The 19,129-nt window shown below is 39.6% G+C and overlaps 1 long non-coding RNA gene across 1 annotated transcript in view; it reads right to left on the reverse strand.

Annotated features, from left to right (window-relative positions):
* Positions 1-6,509: 6,509 nt before the first annotated feature.
* LOC115607248 overlaps positions 6,510-19,129 on the reverse strand; it is a 43,523-nt gene continuing 30,903 nt past the window's right edge. Inside the window, exons 2-4 of the long non-coding RNA XR_003991151.1 lie at positions 8,955-9,171; positions 7,778-7,947; positions 6,510-6,578 (exon numbers count right to left, since the gene is read on the reverse strand). This is a non-coding gene — a long non-coding RNA (uncharacterized LOC115607248). The remainder of the gene's footprint in view (positions 6,579-7,777; positions 7,948-8,954; positions 9,172-19,129) is intronic.

Consider the following 19,129-nt stretch of genomic DNA (forward strand, 5'->3'; position numbering starts at 1 on the left):
ACACCCTAAGCCACTTCAGGTTCATTTAACTGAAGATTTATTCTTGCAGAATGGAATCCTCCTGCACTGTAACTTATGCTTGGATGGATCTATGGCTAACTGGACAGGTGCATAGATGAATGATAATACATCACTATATTAGCAAATGATGCCTTCACATGTAACTTTCTGAAGGAAACTGTGGCCTATAACAATGCTTTATTTACTTGGGAGATAAATACAGTACTTCACTGATGTCCATAGAGTGACATTAGGTTTTGTTGGGTTTTGTTATTTGTTTGTTGTTTTTTTTTAAGGCAAATTAAAAGAAAATTTAGTTCTGTAAAGCTAAACTTAAGGGAACGATATTGTGTTTTGTTTTCTGAAACTGTCTTTGATTTTAAAAGTAAAAGGGTAGTTAATATAATTTAACAATAACATAATATTTATATAAGGAATTGACTGAGCATCTATTACCCAGAATCTAACTTTAGAATATTTTTTTGAGGAAGTAAGAAAAATATTCTTGATTTCTTCTTCAAAATTAATTGAACTGTGTGAAATCATTCTTCTGTCTCTCTCTTATTCATGCTACACTATTGTAGACAACCAGCAATAGTCTATCTTTAATATATACATATTAGAGAATTTCTTCCCAAAAGAGCCCAAAAGCTCTGTCTAAACAATTAAAGTGCTTTATATATTCCCGAAAATCAGCTCCACCAGGGGTGAAACAGAGCAAGCACTTAACACATAAAAAAGGATGACTAAGTAAGGAAAAGATTGAACCCAATTGGAATTTCAGGGAATATAAGCAGGAAGAATGTAATCACCCAGTCAGAAGTTGATTAAGATACCACTCTTTCAGCTGCAAGATGTTTAGTTTTTGTAAATGGCTAGGGCCAAGTTAACATTTCATTCAAAAGGTGCTACCTTGCAAAGAGCACAGTTTTCCCAACAAGTCAGGGACAACCTTGCAGAGGAAATAGACATGACTGGCTGAAATCCTAGTACCACACAAGTTCAAGTTCTGGAGTTTCCATCTCTATTGCCCCTAGAGCTTCCTCTTTCCTTGACACACTGAATTTAGAAAGAAATCTTGTAAGGGGAGAAAAGAAATTATCTAGCACAGAAGAACTAATCCTATGCCTGCAGGATTCCTGAAAACAGCATGAGTTTCCTATGAAGACTGCATGAATAATTATTAAGTGGTAACAGCATTTTTTGTGTTTACTATATTTTTCTCTGTCCATCAAATACTCATATTCTATTAGACTATTTTTCTTAGTAAAATTCTTGGTAACAGTTGAGAACTGCAAAATTCAGCTGCAGTTAATGGCAAAAAAGGCTTAAACTGACTTAGGACATCTTCTGGAACCTGAGGCTCAGTTCTGGTTTGTCCTTAGGGTCATGCCATAGCAATCGCCAAAAGTCCTTAATTCGTACCAAGTATTTGACCTTTAAGGCTACAAATATGTAGTGCTCAACAAAAAAAACCCAAACCAAAATAAAACAAAAACCCAAACAACTAAGACAAAAAAAAGCCATGGTCTTAACTATAGTGTCCCAGCAACAGAGCTGCTAAAGCATCACCAAAACCTCTCCCTGCAGGAGAGAGACTGCAAATTCAGCCTTAGGGCAGCGATTTACCAAGGAGCAGCACAGGACTGCCACAGAAGTTGTAATCCAGCGCATGTTCGTGTGTTCTTAATGCTTCTTGTGAAAGATGGGTGCTCATTTAGCAAAATGTTATGCCAGCAGCAGATCAATGCAAATTCTGCTGCTTTCCAATAATTATAATGCTAGATCATGATTGAGTAAGACATCAGGTGGACTGCAAAATATAGCATGACACTGCCCGACTGTTAAGCTTTAATTAGTTAAGGCAGCATGGAGCCTCCCTGGAACAAGATGCTCATATTTCTTAGAAACGCAGATACTCTTTTATAGACATATGAATTAAGAATAACTGGTTTTTATATGCAAGGTGAAGGCAGGGGAGGGAATTAGGGCATGAAATCCTCACAGGACAGTTCATGAGCTTTTTCTTCTGGGTGGTATTTGAAACATAAATACTCCCTGAAGAACAGCAAGAAGTAATAGTGTAGATACAAAAGTATAAGTACCAGGAAGTACTGTACCCTATATAACACAAGTGCAGTGTGCACAACAGGAAATAGGAGAAAGATTAAAATTGCTTGAGTTTTACTCTTTCCTGCCTCTGCCACTGACGATCTGTGAGACCTTTAGTGATGCATTTCACTTGTTACCAAAACTGAAAATAAAATATGTGTGCCATAAAGGTACTGCAGGTTTTAACTATCAGCAAAAGCATTCTGATATGTGGATTAAAAAGCCATAAAAGAAATTGAATCTCAGGGCTGAATACAGGAGAAACACTGGGGGGAGGAAGGGGAGGGGAAACCAACCCCAAAACAAAACACATAAACATTGACTTGCCTAATTATGAGAATGTCTCCTGCAGCAAACTGGCAGTGGCGACATGGCCCTGCCTCAGACAACAAGGAGCACTGCATAAAAATTATTGACCAATAATGTTATGGCAAGAAGTGTTAATACATTCTTACAGCAAAATGTTGTATCAAGTTTCTGTATGGAATTTGAAGTCTATGGATTTGCAGAAACGAACAATTTCCAATGAACAGCGGAGTTTATCCTAAGTATAGTCACTTCAGTTAAAAAATGAATGGGTTTGCAGGCATATGGTGGAGAATAGTTAAAAATGACTGGAGTGCTCTTCAGATTATTGAAGCAATCTAGGAAATCTAAATTGATCTGCAGTGCCCATGCCCAGAGCACCCTATTCACTTCCAAAATGAAGTGCTCTTAAAAAAAAAAAAAAAAAAGAAAAAGTGAAACATTGCATTTGGAAAGGATGGAGCACTTCAGTTTCTTTCAGACACTTCTTTTTGGAAGCAAATCAAAAAGCATTCTATCATTGTAGGCAAACTCGTGAATGATTTAAAAATTGTGAAAATTGAACCCTATTTAAAACAAAAGAAGGAGAAATATTGAAAATAATAACACTAAGCCACTCCTACCCTGAAACCCACTGAAAGTGAAAGGGAGATGGAGAAAAAAGTAGGCAAGAGAAGAAAAAATCCATACCTTCAAGTGATTAAAAAGAATTGTAGGGATATTTCTGACCTGGTCTGTATGCTTTGCAGAGATACACAAATCAATACACTGCTGGAGCAGTAGAAGAGTCTTGGGAATAGATGATGGTGACCCTATCTCCTCACCTTTGGCTACATGAACTTCCTCCACATCACAGAAAATGCTTCTCCTCCTTCCTGGTTGTAACTGAGTGCTTGCTCCCTTAACAGTCGCATTTGCACAGGACTCCTTAACAACTTTTTTTGTATGGATTTTTCTTTGTCTGTTAAGAGACATCTTGCACAGGCCGATTCTACAGATTTTGTTGCTATTTAGTCAGGGTTAAAGCTCCAGATCTTCAGTGTGTAGAACTAGGGAGAATTTCAGCTTTCATTTAACATAAGAGTGTGTTTTCTAGCCCCTATAGTTGATGATAAAAACTTGGAAATGTGTCCCCAGGAAACTATAGACTCCAAATCTCAGCAGGCAAATAGAAAGATCTCCCCTTTCTCATCCTTCCCCACGCAAACCATATTATTTTTAAAGCTCAGTATTTAGAAACTATCTTTGCAACTATGGAACATTTGGGTCTGGCAATCTCCCTTCGCTTTGCCTTCCTCCTGGTATGCAAAAGTTTCCTTGTGAGCTAAGATTAAACCAAGAACCAGGAGAGGGTCCCAGTTTGACCTACACTGCATTGAAGGCAGTGAGACAAGCCTGGAGCTGGGAACTCAGCCTCCTCGAGCATCAAGGCAGAGGCGTTGCCCCTCCTGGAGTGGCTGCCAGAGCGAACGTACAAGCTGGCAGCACTCCGCCACACTGGGAGAAATCCAGGGAGGGCTTATGTCTGTGGGACCAAGGAAGGCTGCAGGCCCCGCTCCGAGGAAAGAAGGAGAGTCAGGTTTGCTGCCAACAAAATTAGGGCTCTATTCCAGCATTCAGAAACGTACATACATTTATATATTTGCCACATGGTTTTTCTGTGCAGCAGCACATGTGTTGTGGCTGCGCAACGCTGAGTGAAAAGAGCACCCAAACTGAGGATCATTGCGGGTGGGGAGGTGGCACTGGGTGGCACTGGGCGGATGGTTGTACCTGAGGTTGGGGGTGACACCAAGAAACGCTCATCTTCTGCCTGCCAAAGAAAAGGTTTACACCTGCTCACCTTTGTGCAAGAGCAGGAGACCCATTACTGATCAAAGGTTCTTGGGAAGCTCTAGTCTTTCTTTCCCTGATTTTGTTATTGTCCGTATGTGCCCGGTGTTGCTGTCTGCAGCACAAAAACCTTAATGGCGACCAGGCCCCATTGAACCCAGCAACAAAACTGTAGGAGATAATTGTAAAGAGCTTACATTGAAATCTGAAAAGAGGGGCAAAGGGCAGAGGGAATGAAACATTATTATTCCAATCTCAGGTCCTCTAAGTCCCACACCAGTGTCTTAACTATAAAAGATATCCCTCCTCCTATGACTTCAGTCAACAGGGGAGCAACCATTAAAAAATCAGACCCTGTTTTCCCACTGCTCTCCTGAAAACAATCCACAGTATAATTTCCTGCATACATCTGTGCTTAGAAAGAAAAATTCTATAAAAGGGGACATTCTTGACAAACATGCCTATGGTTCATCAGTAGCCTTGGAAAAAAAGGAGGCAGTTTAGATAGAACCAGTTATGAATGCAAAAGAAGGTTTTCCTTGCTATGACCACAGCCAGTATTTGCTCAGTAGAGAAGCAGGTGACACGAGATAATCTGCATGCAGCCGAAGGCTGATGGAAAGCTTGTTTGTGCTCAGTGTGCTAGAGAAGTTGTTCGGGAACAGTTACGTAAAGATTAGCCCTGTAACACTGCCAAATAGTTTGTGTTATTATGTGCTGTGTTTGTGCCAGGCAGCCCCACATGTCAGAGCTGCCTCATAGGGCAGTTTTAACATGCACACCCACATTTTCAGAGCTCTCAGAAGAATAAAAAAGCCACAGAGGAACCAACTCTGACCTCATTCGCATGGTTGCTGCTGCCTATTCCCGTCAGCTTGTACCTGCCTGAGTGCAACCAGCGTAGAGCTGGAAAGGCACGTCCACCACATTTTGGAGATGGCTGTCCTCACCTCCCCTCCTCCCCCTGACCCATCATGTTCCCTCAGAGAATCCCAGCTGTATGGATAAAAAAAAGTAGCAACTCAGTCATGTGGGAGCATACAAATTTAATGTTGGCTAAATAGGAAGGCTGTCTAAATAACACAATGATTGGAGTTATGCAGGTCATAAGTCTAGGGAGTAAGGAGCTCACAGTGTTCCTTTTCTTTTCTCCCTTGCTCTGTTTTCTTCACAAAAGTTCATTAAACAATGATTCTTTCTCCCTTAAAAATTTGTGAATGAATGTTGTTTTCACGAAAATGAGAGAGCAAAAAGCGCTGGCCATAGGCACGCACAGCATAGTCTGGCACTCTGCAACCTCCCCCATGTGCCCTCCTCTCCCAATGTACACCCAGCCTGACCCAAAATGCTGCTCCCCATGATGCCCACAACCTCATGGAGGGAGACACTTCCCAATGAAGCGTACGGGTATTACATGTGTGGGACCTACCTGTCCTGGCAGGGAGTGGACATGGAGCCCAAGACCCAGAGGAAAATGGTATTTCATCAGTCCAGAAAACTCTTTTCATTTGTACTACACAGGTCTCAGTTACAAGGATGTCACAGCCACAAAGGAAAATAAGTCTGTCTGCAAGCATAAATATAGACCTCTTTATCTAAAATGGTATCAAAAGTGGCACCATCCTCTTCCAAGGCCTGGACATCAGTGTAGCTTGCCTGATGAGAAAGGGGCAACAAATAACCAACAGTAATGACAGGTTTTAATGTAGCCCTTTGTATGGGAAGATTACCAGTACTTTACAAGATAGAAAACTGCCCTTAGTTTCCCTCTCATATTCTCTCTCCATCTCCATAGAATAGCTTTCTCTTTTTTTTTTAATTTTTTTTATTTTTAATATATTTTCTACACTTATTGGGCCTTCCTTTTAGTTTTTTACTTTTCTTTTTCATCCTCTTTATTCTCACTTATCTTCAGTTTTGGACTTCTTCATTTTAAGTATCTCTCCAGTTTTTCTAATTTTCTACATCTTTTCACTACTTTGCATTTCTGTGTCTCCTCCTCTCTATTCTTTGCCTATCTGCTTGCCTTTTCCCTACATCTCTTTCTCTTTATCCATTGCCTTTTCAGAATCACCGTCACAGGGGATTGAGATAGGGCCTGGCTGGCAATGGAAATGTTAGGATTAGCTTGTCATTGCAGTAAACTGGGAAAACAGCTTTTGGCTCCAAGGGCAGTCTGTCCTGGAGTCTGCAGAGAAGGGTCCACACAACAACATGATCCTATGGAGAAAGCCAACTCATTTATTATAAAGGTACTTGCCAGTAGCTTGAAAGGGCACAAACTCCTCCAACAGCAATAATTCTTCCACAGTAAGGTTGTCAGGTGACTGTAGAGAGAAAACAAGCATACTCTAGCAGGACTCTTCCTTAGCATTGTTCTCAAGATGAAAACTATAAGTGAATATATATGGGCATGCCTGGCACAGAAGACTCTACCACAATAAGGATAATCCACACTGGGACAGGGGACAAAATTATTCAGAACACCTCATGCCTGAAGAATGGCAGATTTTTTTGAGTACTTTTAACAGAGTAAGTCTGGGTTGCGATGAGAGTATTTCTAGCCACTTCTCGTCTGTGGTTAGGTACAGTTGTATGGAAACCCTCTAACCCTCTACTTGCTTCCACTTGCCTTGTACTGAATTATCTGAGCGTATTCAGATAGCAAACTTTGGCCTTAGAAGGCTTAACTTTTTTGTGGATTTTTATATCTTTGAGAAACTGAGCCACAGAGCTTTGCTGGATGGGAATAGTATCCAGGACCTCAACAGAAGGGACAGCACCTGCTTCTTTCTAGAAGGGTAAAATGTAGACAATGATTAGTTGTACCACTGCCAAAGGAACCCCAGGTAACCAGGGCAGGTTGAACTTCCCTTACTCTGACAGACTGCATTGTGTGCCGTAACTAAGAGAGGTCTTCAATCTAGAGGGCTGTGAAAGCCAGAGGAACGAAACGAAAAAAGGAAGAGGTTGTAGTGACATAAGGAAAAAAGTGGCTGCAGGAACACTGAAATAAGGCAGGAAGAGAGAGGGAAGAGAGAAGCAGAGAGCAGAATGAAATTGAGAGTAATACAGCTGTTTAAAAAAACGCTACTTATGGAAAAATTATCAAAAAGCTGGTGTACAGTTACTGGGCTTTTTCTCTTAATCTCTCCTTCTTCCCTTTTTGGAGGCAAATGGGTCTTAACCCATCAGTGTAAGCTTGTCAGGTCTCTGGCCATGTACACAGTTATGACATTTTGGACAGAAGAGCAAATAACTGATATATATTACACCAACTTTTATGTTTTCAGTCACCAATATCTCTCCCAGGCTTGTTCTATCTGCAGGTGCATGTTATATTTGCTTGGCTTCTTCCACATGCTTCCATTCTTTTTTGTAACGAATCATGGACATTTAAACCCTTTCCACACAAATCTGGGAGGATAAATCAGAGGCTTCAGCCAAATCTACACTGTCTGGCCAGTAGCAAAGAAAGTTTTTTTGATATCGCAATTTTCTTTCCTGCAGCATGTGTGAGTTTTACCTGGGAATTTTGAAGGTCATAAACATCTTGGGGAGCAGATCCACAGTCATCCCACAAACCAGAACAATAGGAAGACTGTTTGTTTTGTTTGTGAGGAGAAAGATTTTATACTGATGCAACAGTGTTTGATGCCACTAGCAGGGATATGTATTCATGCTGCGCATCCTTAGCTGTATAAAAAATAGATCAAGAGGGGCTATTTTATTATTTTGGAAAGAGAAGAGAGAAAAAGAATGAAATTTAATATGTTTGAAATGTTTCTAAATTTTTAAACATAAAACCCATTTAAAAAAAAAACCCAACATTTTAAACATAAAAATCCCTATCAGCCTGTAGCTCAAATTATTAACTTAGCATACAAAATTAAAAGAACAGTTATTATTTCACCCAGGAAATAGGGACACATGGGAAAAGTGAAGGAAATTAAAGGGGAAAGACTATTATTTTCATGTATTCAAGTTCTTACATAAAAATGGGGATTTTTTTCTGTTAAATGTTGATGTGCACAAAATCAGCCTGGTCTAAATGTCTTAGTCATGGCAGGGGGTTAAAAAAGAGAATATTTGAGAATAATGTGAATTAAAAAGGCAAGTTAGTCTAAATTTCTCTGTGGTAGGGCCTGAGGCCTACAACTCCAATGGGAATACACTGTAGCCGGAGGGCTGATGAATGCCCCTAATGAAGTTGGACAACCTGGAATACATGCATAAAATGACTTTAAATATTGATATGATGTCATTGTGTGTCTGAAGATATTGAAATGTTCATTTTCAGAGCCAGACAGGCTGTGTCTAATTTATTATGGGGAGGGGAATGAATATTTACATTTTTTAATGTAGCAATAAAACAATTATGGGATTTAGGGAGAGAAAATATTCATGCTTCTTGGAGAGCAAAAAAGCATGTAGCAATGGAAATTACTTAGAGGAGGTTATACCAGCAGATATTAAGAAATACCCTTTCCTTTTTTCCTTCCTGATAATTCAAGTAATACATTCATAAAGTATGTAAAGTAAAAGGACCCTTTGACCAATGTTAATTATATTTAACCTGTTATATGTACAGTAGAAGGAACAGTTTAAATATGTCAGCAAGGATGACTAACTTACCCATATATTCTGAATGTGCCTATTATAACATTTCCATGACATTGCCTGGTTTTCAGAGCAATTCTTACCATGAAGAAAAGGAGACGTGGTGTTATAATGGTACGTTCAGTTCCGTTGTGATATGAAAGTTTTTACGGAGAATGCCTCAGGGCACCTGTCTGCCTTGTGTGTTCAGTATTATGGATGTATAACACACAGGGGTGGAAGAGTATTAAAGGCAGAGCCATTGCAGTCTGCTGGAGGTTGTTGGTGCTAAGGTCCAATCCTGATGATCCCCAGACCAACCTAAAAAGAAAAAAAAAAAAAAAAATCCTTTGCAAAAATTGCCTAGGGTACTTCTTTCACTTGTTCTTTTGTTCCTGGCTGACACTCATCCCTACCTGCAAAGAAAAAACACTTAGATTACATTTCAGTTCTAGTGCAAATTGGAGCAGCTCCCTTATACATAGAGGTGTTTGGGGGGTGATTTTCTGTTTCTATAAAGCAGAAGTTTGACATTGTCTGCACTTATGATATGTACTAGCAAGCAGGAATGAAAACTTTCACATCTCTCTGGTCCCATGTGCACCTTTCAATCAGTGGTTTAAACCAATTTGGAAAGTTAAGCACATGCCTAACTCAAAGCATCTCACTGAGGCTGAAGATATGTAACTTCATGCTGAATCATGACCTGTATGATTACGGACACAGCTTAACATCAAACAGGTCCTTTAAAGGAGACACACACTGCACTGTATTGTTCTACTTAACATATCACAGACACTAGAAATACTGCCTATGATATGGGCAGAGCTCCTGCTCTGTCCAGTCTTGAGGTAAACTCCAGAATGGGCAAAATACTTTCAGGAATACAATGGCAAAATGGCCAGAGAAGCCCTCCTCCACTGAACACCCTTCCTCTTCCTGCAACATCTATATCGGCAATGACTGGATGGGAAAATGAGGCAGAGGGAGATAAACTTGAACAATATGCCTGGACCCAGTCATTAAATATATAAAAGGGATAGAAAAGTTGGAGGGAAGGGCAGCATGGCTGAGAACAAAGGATATGTGAGAAATTCACATTTTTTTTTAGTGAGCAAGATAGATAACTGAGAAGGACTGGACAGAGATGTGTAAGGTCACACACTGCCCAGCAGAAGCATGCACGCATTGATTACTCCTCTTCCCACAATATCAGAAGGAAGGGGCACCCAATGTAATGAGCAAGCACCACCTTTACAATGGAAGCCAGTTTTTGCACAGAACACATAATTGTGCAAATTTTCTGCTGCAAGATGATTATAAGAGACAAAAAAATACTAATAGATTTGAAAGATTAGACAAATTCATAAAGGATAGCTTCTTACATCTGGATATAACCTCTGATTCAGGAAATTGCTAAACCATTGATTGTCAGGAAAAAAAATCACTTTATATGTCTCCTGTTTCCTCTGCTTTTCCCCTGTTAATGCCAGATAGTAAACAGTGCTAGAAACTCATATGAACAAGGTACATACAACCTGTGGATGCGTATTAGTTCATCTCCACTGGCTAACCACCGGAAAGCGAGCTGATTCCTGTCATTCTTGACCCATTTCATCCAAACAGAAACAACTGTCAATAGAGAATGAGTTACCGACCAAGAACACCACAGACAGGGAAGTCTCTACCGGCCCGCTTTTGGTGCATGTGTGTGTGAACCCCCACGTGCACGAGTTTAGCCCAATGCCCAGTTCTTGTTCGTGCATCCTCGGCTTTCCTGAACTACCATATTTCACACCATGTCTCAGCAACTATTTTTTTGTTGGGTTTTACATCATACGTGTTACAGATATTTAAAACTAATTTCAATTAAGGAATGGATCAGACCTCATGATGATTCCAGCTACCCTCTTTTCTGAAGTGATTGCCCTGGAAGGAGAGTGTCTGGATCTCAATTTGGTAATCAAATAGCCAAACTATGTGATTAGACTATATTAAATTAGTGACCGTCCACCAGCTGACACCCCCAGCTAATGCCTCCTGCCACTAATTGACTTTATTTCCACTTCCTTTAATGTGGGCTACCTGTTTTGAAGCTGTTAACTGGATTTACATGCCTTACAGCCTGGTCTTTCTGATAAACATCCTGCCTCTTTCCTGCTCTTCACCTATCCCCACCAGCATCAGCCCTCTCACCTTCCAACCCTTTTTTCTCTTTTTTGTTTCATACACTTCTCTTTTTAAGCTGCAGGTCTCAAATAAACAAGCAGCATCGTTATGGCCGGTATACAGTGACACACTGTGAAAATTCAGTGTCAGAAGGCAGGTCAGCGCTGCCTTTGAGTACAAAGCTGTCCCCAAAACAAAGAAAGAAACGTGGACTGGCTGAATGGTCTTAGCATAAGGTCAGGATTCTTTGACTGCAGGGAGCTTCCTAAACTTTACCCACTCAGGCTTGACGGGCAGAGCATGGCCAGCAACAGGAAATCATGCCTGAGCCTTGCACATCCTCAATTCAGCCTCATTTAACGTGGCCGCTCAAAAATACCACCTCTCCTATGCCTGCCCCTTGCACTGCCTATGCACATGGGGCAGGTGCAAGGCAACGCAGAGAAGGCAACCTCAGCGGGCACACAGCACTCCTGCCCCATGGGGTGCTGGCAGCACTTTCCTCTGTGGGAACATACAATACGCTACAGCTTTGCCCAGCTTCCATGGTATATGCTCCGGGTTATACAGCACAAACCAGAGCAACCCCCTGGCAGCTGTAAATGGTGAGAGCAGAGCTGAGAGTGCTACACTCTTCTCCAAGTTGTGCTGAGTACAGAACAGCCTTTGACCTCTCTGCTTGTAAGTGACAGATTGGCCACATACACAGTCTCTATCAGGCTGCCCCCCCAGATTTGGCTTAAGACTATTTAGGTTAATGAATATCACTTACCATTCATAGGAAGTTTGACTATACAATACAGATTGCCAAGAAAAACAACTGTATGTTAGCATCATTCACTGCTAATATGGGTCACAAAGGAATTTTAAAAGACCTTCATCCATGACAGCTTTTCCTGGGAAAAGCATAAGCATGGTAAGAAGCCAGTTTAAAAAAAAAACAAAAACAAAACACCTTTAATATGTTCCTAAATATCAATATTATTTTAAAATACTGTAACACTCCTAGAATAGAAATGTGATCTTAGCTGTGTAAAATTGCATTCACGAAACAGAAAGTAGCATTATTTTAATGCTCTTAAAATTGAAGTACTAAACTTTAATTCATTTTTTCAGCTGAAAAAATTATCTGAATATAATTATCAATTGTAATTCAAAGTGAAAACATGTTTCAATTCATGTTTAAATTTTTGACACTTTTGTATTGTAACATATACAATTCCAAAATCATTTAGTGTATTCTTCTTTTACAAGACAACTGAAAAGCTTTCTACAATATGGGTCAAAGCAAAATTCTCATTCCTAAAGGATTGTGTTCACTCAGCTTATCTTTTTTATGCGTGTAAAAATCACCACTTTGTTTTCTGCTAATCAGCAATCATCATTAGAAATGATGGACAATAGGATTTGTCTGAAGATCTGTAAAATTTTTAGAATACATTTGCAAGGCTGATTTAAAAATCACATAGTAGAATACATATTACAACATATTGCCTTGGCCACCTTAGAAGAAATCATTGATACAACTGAGTAAGCCAGCACTGGCCTTGATAGAATAGCATTGGCACAAAAGAAATAATGCAGTATTGCACTCCCAAGAATTGAGAGCTAATAGAGAGCAACATAATGGATATTGCCCAGGATGTAATACACTTATTCTCATACATACCACTTCATTTTAAGCTCAGAAGAGAACCTGTGGAAGAAAAAGGGGAGGATGAGGGACAAGGGTTTGTCTGTGAACAGAGGAATCTGATTCACCTATAAAACCTCTGAAGCCTAAGCACAAGGCGCAGGTTCAGTGACACTAGGTGTGAATTTTAAGGAACTCTCTCAAGCTAACCAGTTTTCCAGCATTCCAGACCTGCCCTTGAGTTTTGTTCCTCCTCTATGACTACCTTCTCATCTTGAGCAGGAAAGTCGCATACTGGTAAATGTCTGAGGGCAGTAACCCTAGAGACGGATCTGAATTGTTTCAAACAACTGTTGTTCACTCCTGAGAAATTTGGCTGGATCTGGATAATTTAGCAAAAGAATCTTTGGGGAGTTTTTAGTCACATTTGTTACTTACTTGTGTTGCTCTTGCGCAGCAGCCCCACCATGCTATAATTTCATGGGAGCGTGATAGTCCCTACCCCAGAGCTTGCAGCAAGTGCTCCTGGCCAAGAAATGCAACTGAAAGAGGGAAAGGCAGGTTTCTTGGCCTCTGTAAATTCCTACATTTTGCTTAGTGTTTTGCCTCCCAACATCCGTCCCGTAAAAAACTCAGATTTCTGAATCAATGACTCCAGAATCTTAATTTAAAATTGTCAGTCATTTACCACCCTTTCACAGCAACAGTTCCTTTGTGTGGGTGTGGGTGTGAGTGCTCATATCCCCCACTTGCTATGATCTGAATCTCTTTACATTGTAGGACAGAGGTCTGCATCTCTGTTGTCCTGCATCTTCAGGCAGGCATTTACATCACCAGGATGCACATGCTAAACATTACTATTGTTATCAGGCACTGCCCACACTGCATTCACCTAAACAGCTACATAAGACACACAGCAAAGGGCAATCAGCCTCCAGGTTTCTGGGCAAAGTACATAACTCTTGATTCTGCCATTGATTTGTCAGGAGATGTATACTCAAGCAGATGGTTCAGAAGAGGATCCTTTAGGAAGAGTGTGGTCAGATTGACCTCACTTTCACTGAGCTGACAGCCTGGTGGAGAAAGTTAAACTGAATATCAAAATCATCAGCAAAAAACTCTTCTTTCTTTGATTGTACAGTTTAAGAGGAGCCATTCGAGCTCAATTTATTCTCTACACAGGAACTTCATTGATTATCTCAGACATTCATGCAGGAAGGAAGATGAGATAAGAAGAAAGTTCTATTTTTTTTTTTAAGTGATTGCAAGATGGAGAAAACTGCTTTGTGAGTGTAATATATACCATAAAGTTCCCTTTGTGTAATCTGCTACTGAAAAGTGAGAAGAGTTTACCTTTTCTGAACAAAAGAAACATTAGAGATGGGCTGATGATTACTGAGGGCAGAGATATGAATACTAAGATTAGGGTATATATTCAGATATAAGATTATCATACAAAAAAAAAAAGTTTTCTTGGGTAAAACATTGTGGAGGTTCTCCCATTGTCTTGTACTGTCAATCAGGAGCACTGAGAAGAGAGACTAATCACTATTCATTTTTTTCCACAGGATATTCTGGTTTGATCTCAGGCTATCAACCATAATGGGGATTTCCACTGAATTTGAGAGGAATCAATCCTGATTCAAGACTGCTGCCATGAATGGAGATAGGTGTTCAGCTATGTTCTACCAAAGACAAACGGACACTCCACCAGTCTTGCTCTGGTGGGAAATGTGGGACTGCAAGCCCAAACTCCGGAAACACACAGAGGCACCACATCACTGCTTCACATGCTTGCGGGTTATTGGAAAGGATGAGAAAGCAGTGTATGTTTTATCTGAACTTTGGCGGTTGTAGTAGGAATTGAATGGATTACTTATAAACATACCCTGGGAGGGGCTCTGCTCTCAAATGAGTTGCTTGAATGCAGTTATCCCCTTCACTGAAAACATTGTACTTCCTAAGGAATCAGGCAAGCACTTTCACATGAGGGTAGTTCTTGTGTGTTGACTGATGCAGAAACTTTAAGTTTATAAATTTCTCAGGTCCATTTACACAGTACTAAAAAATCTTCAAAGGCAACCTCTTATGCAGGCAACGTTTTATAGGCACACGCTTTGAAACAGTTGCTTCAACCGAGGACAACTAGTCATCATATGGGAAGAAACTGGAGGGGACAGCAAGGCTCAGTCAGAATGCTTTTGCGCTTTTTTGATCTTGGGATTGCTCTGTGTCAGTCCAGTCCTCTGGCACAAGCCAAAGTGACATGTGAAATGTATCAGTTGTGAGTGGCACTAAAAAGATGTTATGATTTGTGCTTTTATTCATAACACTCTGCTGACAGCAGCTGAGTACTGGAATGGGAGCCCCTAGAATAGCTGCACCAGCAAAACAGCTACACAACAGCCCTCCTAGCTCAGCCCTAGCTGAGCAACCTTTCAATCTCCTTTACAAAACACCTGGAAAGAGAGATTAATCTCACCCATATCTTTAAACAAAGAGCATCTCTACTGTCCCAGCTAGACAAATATGAACTAAACCAGCAAAAATATTCTTACTTCACAGGTCGCTTCAACAGGGTCACAGCAGAGCTGGCTGTAGGTACTTCAAGAATTAAGAGCTGCAAAAGCAACTGGAAGCATGCCTCACGGAGGAGCTAAGCAGATCAGTATGCATACTATCTCTTCTATATCTGCTTATACTGGTGTTAGATTTTGGTGTAAGTATAGGCTATAGAGCACAGGAGTGACTCTTGAATTCTAAAATCCTCTCTTACATCAATCCCCTTGGCCTTGGGCAAATCTAAGTTTTTTGACTCCTATCATTTATCTTCGCAAATGCAAATAAAACTATATAGCCTATGTTATATTAGTGCTGAATGTTAGTATACTACTACTGATTTTAACCACATATTTATGCAGAAAAGTAGTATTTACCAGAAAGAGCTTGTAGAGAAGCTGTATCATGACACACCTTTTGAAAGCTCAGTACAAGGCAGAATATTCACGTTTTGTATTTCTCTGGCACATGCATGCAGGGTGGGATGTTTTCTAATATTTATTGTCTCCCAAACACTCTGAAGCTGGCAAATCAAGCATTATTAAGTAGACACTTAAAAAAAATTACTCAGCTGCTAAACCAATCACTGTAGGTTGTAGCTCAAAATGAAGTTGGAAATCTGCACCTTTTAATAAAACAATCTGCTTGAGAGCTGATGATATTTGGTTATGGAATTTATCTGTAAATATAATTAAAAATTCAACGAGAGAGTGCTCTGAACTGAGGGGTAAATATTCAGCACGATGCAGAGTGCTCAAGCTACATGATTCCCATTATCGTTAATGGGAGTCCTACAGCTAAATCCCTAAGCATGACGCTAAAAATTTACCCCCTAGTGTTTGCAGATGGAACAAAAGGATTATTGTACATACCAGCAGAAAATAAAGTTACCACTGACATTTTGACCAGAAAGCTTCCATCAGGATTGATCAGAGAAAGATTTAGCCTACTAATTCCCCTGCAGACTGTTTCTTCGGGGTTTCTTCCATCTGAACAGGCACTCTGGATTTTTATTTAATTCATTTCTATTTACTGGCTTTCATGTCATTATATCTCTCAAATTTCTTTCCTTCTGGCTTTCTACCAGAACACTTCTCTCTGCTTCACATCAGGCTTCCTGGCTTCAGTGTGCACAATTTCAGGTTCCTGAACCTTAAACATAATGGAAGTAAGGACAGAAGAAAAGTACATATGCCAATGACCTTTCAGCTGAGTTGGCCAAGTGTGCAAATTTACTCAGCAATAAAATGCTGCAGGGAACTTTGGGGTGATTAAAAAGTTGAGGGGGAGGGGAACACACACAAGCAACTTCATTCTTTCCTGTTTTATACCTTCTGCTCTTCTTGGGTCCGGGCTACCAGCTGTCAGGTGTCCCTACCCCTCTTGAAATCAATGACAATTCACGAGTTTAAGCCTGATCGTGCGAGAAGATTTAACAAGCATCCTCGATTAGGTATGGGCTAGTGCTAAAAAATGCAATCCATTAACTTTTCTATGTGCTTTTTCATAACACTTTCTTAGATAATGGAAACAATGTTTCTGACCCATTTTTTAAAATGTAAATGTATATATATACACACACACATACAAATACCAAAATGAGAGAAAACCTCTAAAAATCTAATTTCCTTTCTTGATTTCACTTATTCTAACTCAAAAATAGCCAAAGGGATTTGTTTATCCTTTGTAGACCTTGCTGCAGTCCTAAGTGAATTTTTATGGGTGAGTTTTAAAGCCCTCAACAATAGGGGCTTATAATGGAAACACTGATAGACCGTTACTATAGTGCTGGTCATAAATACAATGCAATTTCATTTTATACAACATTCTTCATACAAAATATCACAAAATGGTTTACAGTAAACATCAACTTCCAGCTAAAGCAAAGGGAAAAAGAATTTAAATGTGAAATTTCATTGACTTCAGCAAGGGGGAAAGAATTCCTTACAGGGTAACACAAATAAAAGTGCAAGATTTCTCCAGCCAGGCTTTTCTGTAGAAAGCTCTTAAGAGGCTGAGAATACATATATAAAATGTACCTTCTCTCCAAAATTCAAGATTTCAGCTCCTTGTTCCTCTCTTTAACTTTGTATACTCGTGAGGCTCTATTACATACCTCAGCTGGGACATTCGTTAAATATTCCGGCAGGATCAGGCCTAAACTCCTGAAATGTCGTCAATTTCAACAGGGCTAAGGGCACCTGACAGCTTGTAGCCTTGTAGCCCCGACCCAGGAAGAGCAGAAGGTGCAAATCAGTAAAGAATGAAGTTGCTTATGTGAGTTCCCCTCCCCCTCAACTTTTTAATCACCCCCAAAGTCCCCTGCAGCATTTTATTGCTGGGTAAATAATATAATGAAAAAGTGCCCACATAACACAAGCCACATGGGCACAGACAGCTATTAAAACTGAAATGATTTATTTCGTAACAATCCAAGGTAGCACACTTTAACTCTAGGTATAGCAACCCCTCCATTTCTGCTTGCCTCATTTGCATAGGTAATTGACAGCTTGTTAACAGCTCATTAGGAACACTGAAAACCATGTGACAGATACAAACCTAGTGCTAGAGGGGAGAAAATCTGCGAATTACAGTATATTGAAAACTCAATCAGATTCAGAATTACAGGTCACAAAACAAGTTGGTTATTTTATTAGGTTAAAAAAATTAAAAGGTTAACATACCGTTTTTCAACCTGTATTTTTAAGATAGCAGGTCTTACAAGGTAATTAATTAAGAATCTGATTGCGATGTGAGCTATTCTTTGCTGCCATGGGTAGGTTTAGGAACGATACTAGGTTGATACAGAAGGACAAGTAATCATTGCTAAGAATTTTTAAAAACATTGAAAAGACTTGATGTCGTATTCAATTTTGGGTTTGGAATATACCTTTCTGAAAAAAAGTAAGTAACGTACAGGCACTGCAATCTAATATTCTGTAACTGAGAAAAATGTGAAGAATAATTTTATTTTAGTCTATAAAAAGAAGATAAGTGTTCTGATTTGCACACTCTTACTATCCGTAAATTTTGATGACGCTTTTTTTTTTAAAGGACATTTGAATATAAACAGTGCAAATAACAGTTATATCAGCAAATCTACTTTTTGTATTAAAGACACACTATAATCTTGTTTTTCTAGCACTGCTAGCAGAAATACAGGAACCTGTAGAATTACAATCATTTTCTTACATAAACTCTCTCTTTCCTTAAAACATGATATGGATTCTCTGTAACTCATGTGACATTTGCTGTTGAGGACAGAGCTGGCCAACTGCATCTTAATCTGTAGAGGAAACCAGTAAGATGTGTGATTTCAGATCTTGTTTCAGACACCAGTGGTTTATAGATTCTTCCCTCTTCCCTCTGAAAAAACATCAACAAAATATGATCAGATCTAAAACCCTGACTATTTAGCAAAAGGAACAACAATGTTAAAATGAAGGACTATTAAAAACCGTTAGTGTTTGTTCACAAGGAGGATTGTGCTGTTTCAGTTCAAGAGGTACAACTGCGGCAATATGGATGCATAGGTTATTTAGATACGTCCCATGGAAATAATTTCTGATAGAGTTTCTTATTTGAAACCATGGATCTACTTCTGTACTACAAATATAGCCATATGACTACAGCGGTCTGGATGGTGGGGATAAAATCTCCTTGTGTACATGGTTTAAGAATGATTAATGAATCTGTGACCTGCGATACAATGAAAGTCGTACTTGTAAGTCACTTCAGTACTTTTGAAAGCTCCATCTTTAGTCTTCATTATGAATAACGCCAATAGGGCTGTTGTGCCCCCTCTTTTAATTACATTGACTCCTGCACCAGTGAAGTTACGCTGCTGTAACCACAGCAATATAAACTTCTAATGCAGACACGCTCCAACAGTATAAAGAGAGCTTTACACCCAGCACA

The sequence above is a fragment of the Strigops habroptila genome, chromosome 4 (genome assembly GCF_004027225.2).
Source record: "Strigops habroptila isolate Jane chromosome 4, bStrHab1.2.pri, whole genome shotgun sequence".
Classification (NCBI taxonomy): Eukaryota; Metazoa; Chordata; class Aves; order Psittaciformes; family Psittacidae; genus Strigops; species Strigops habroptila.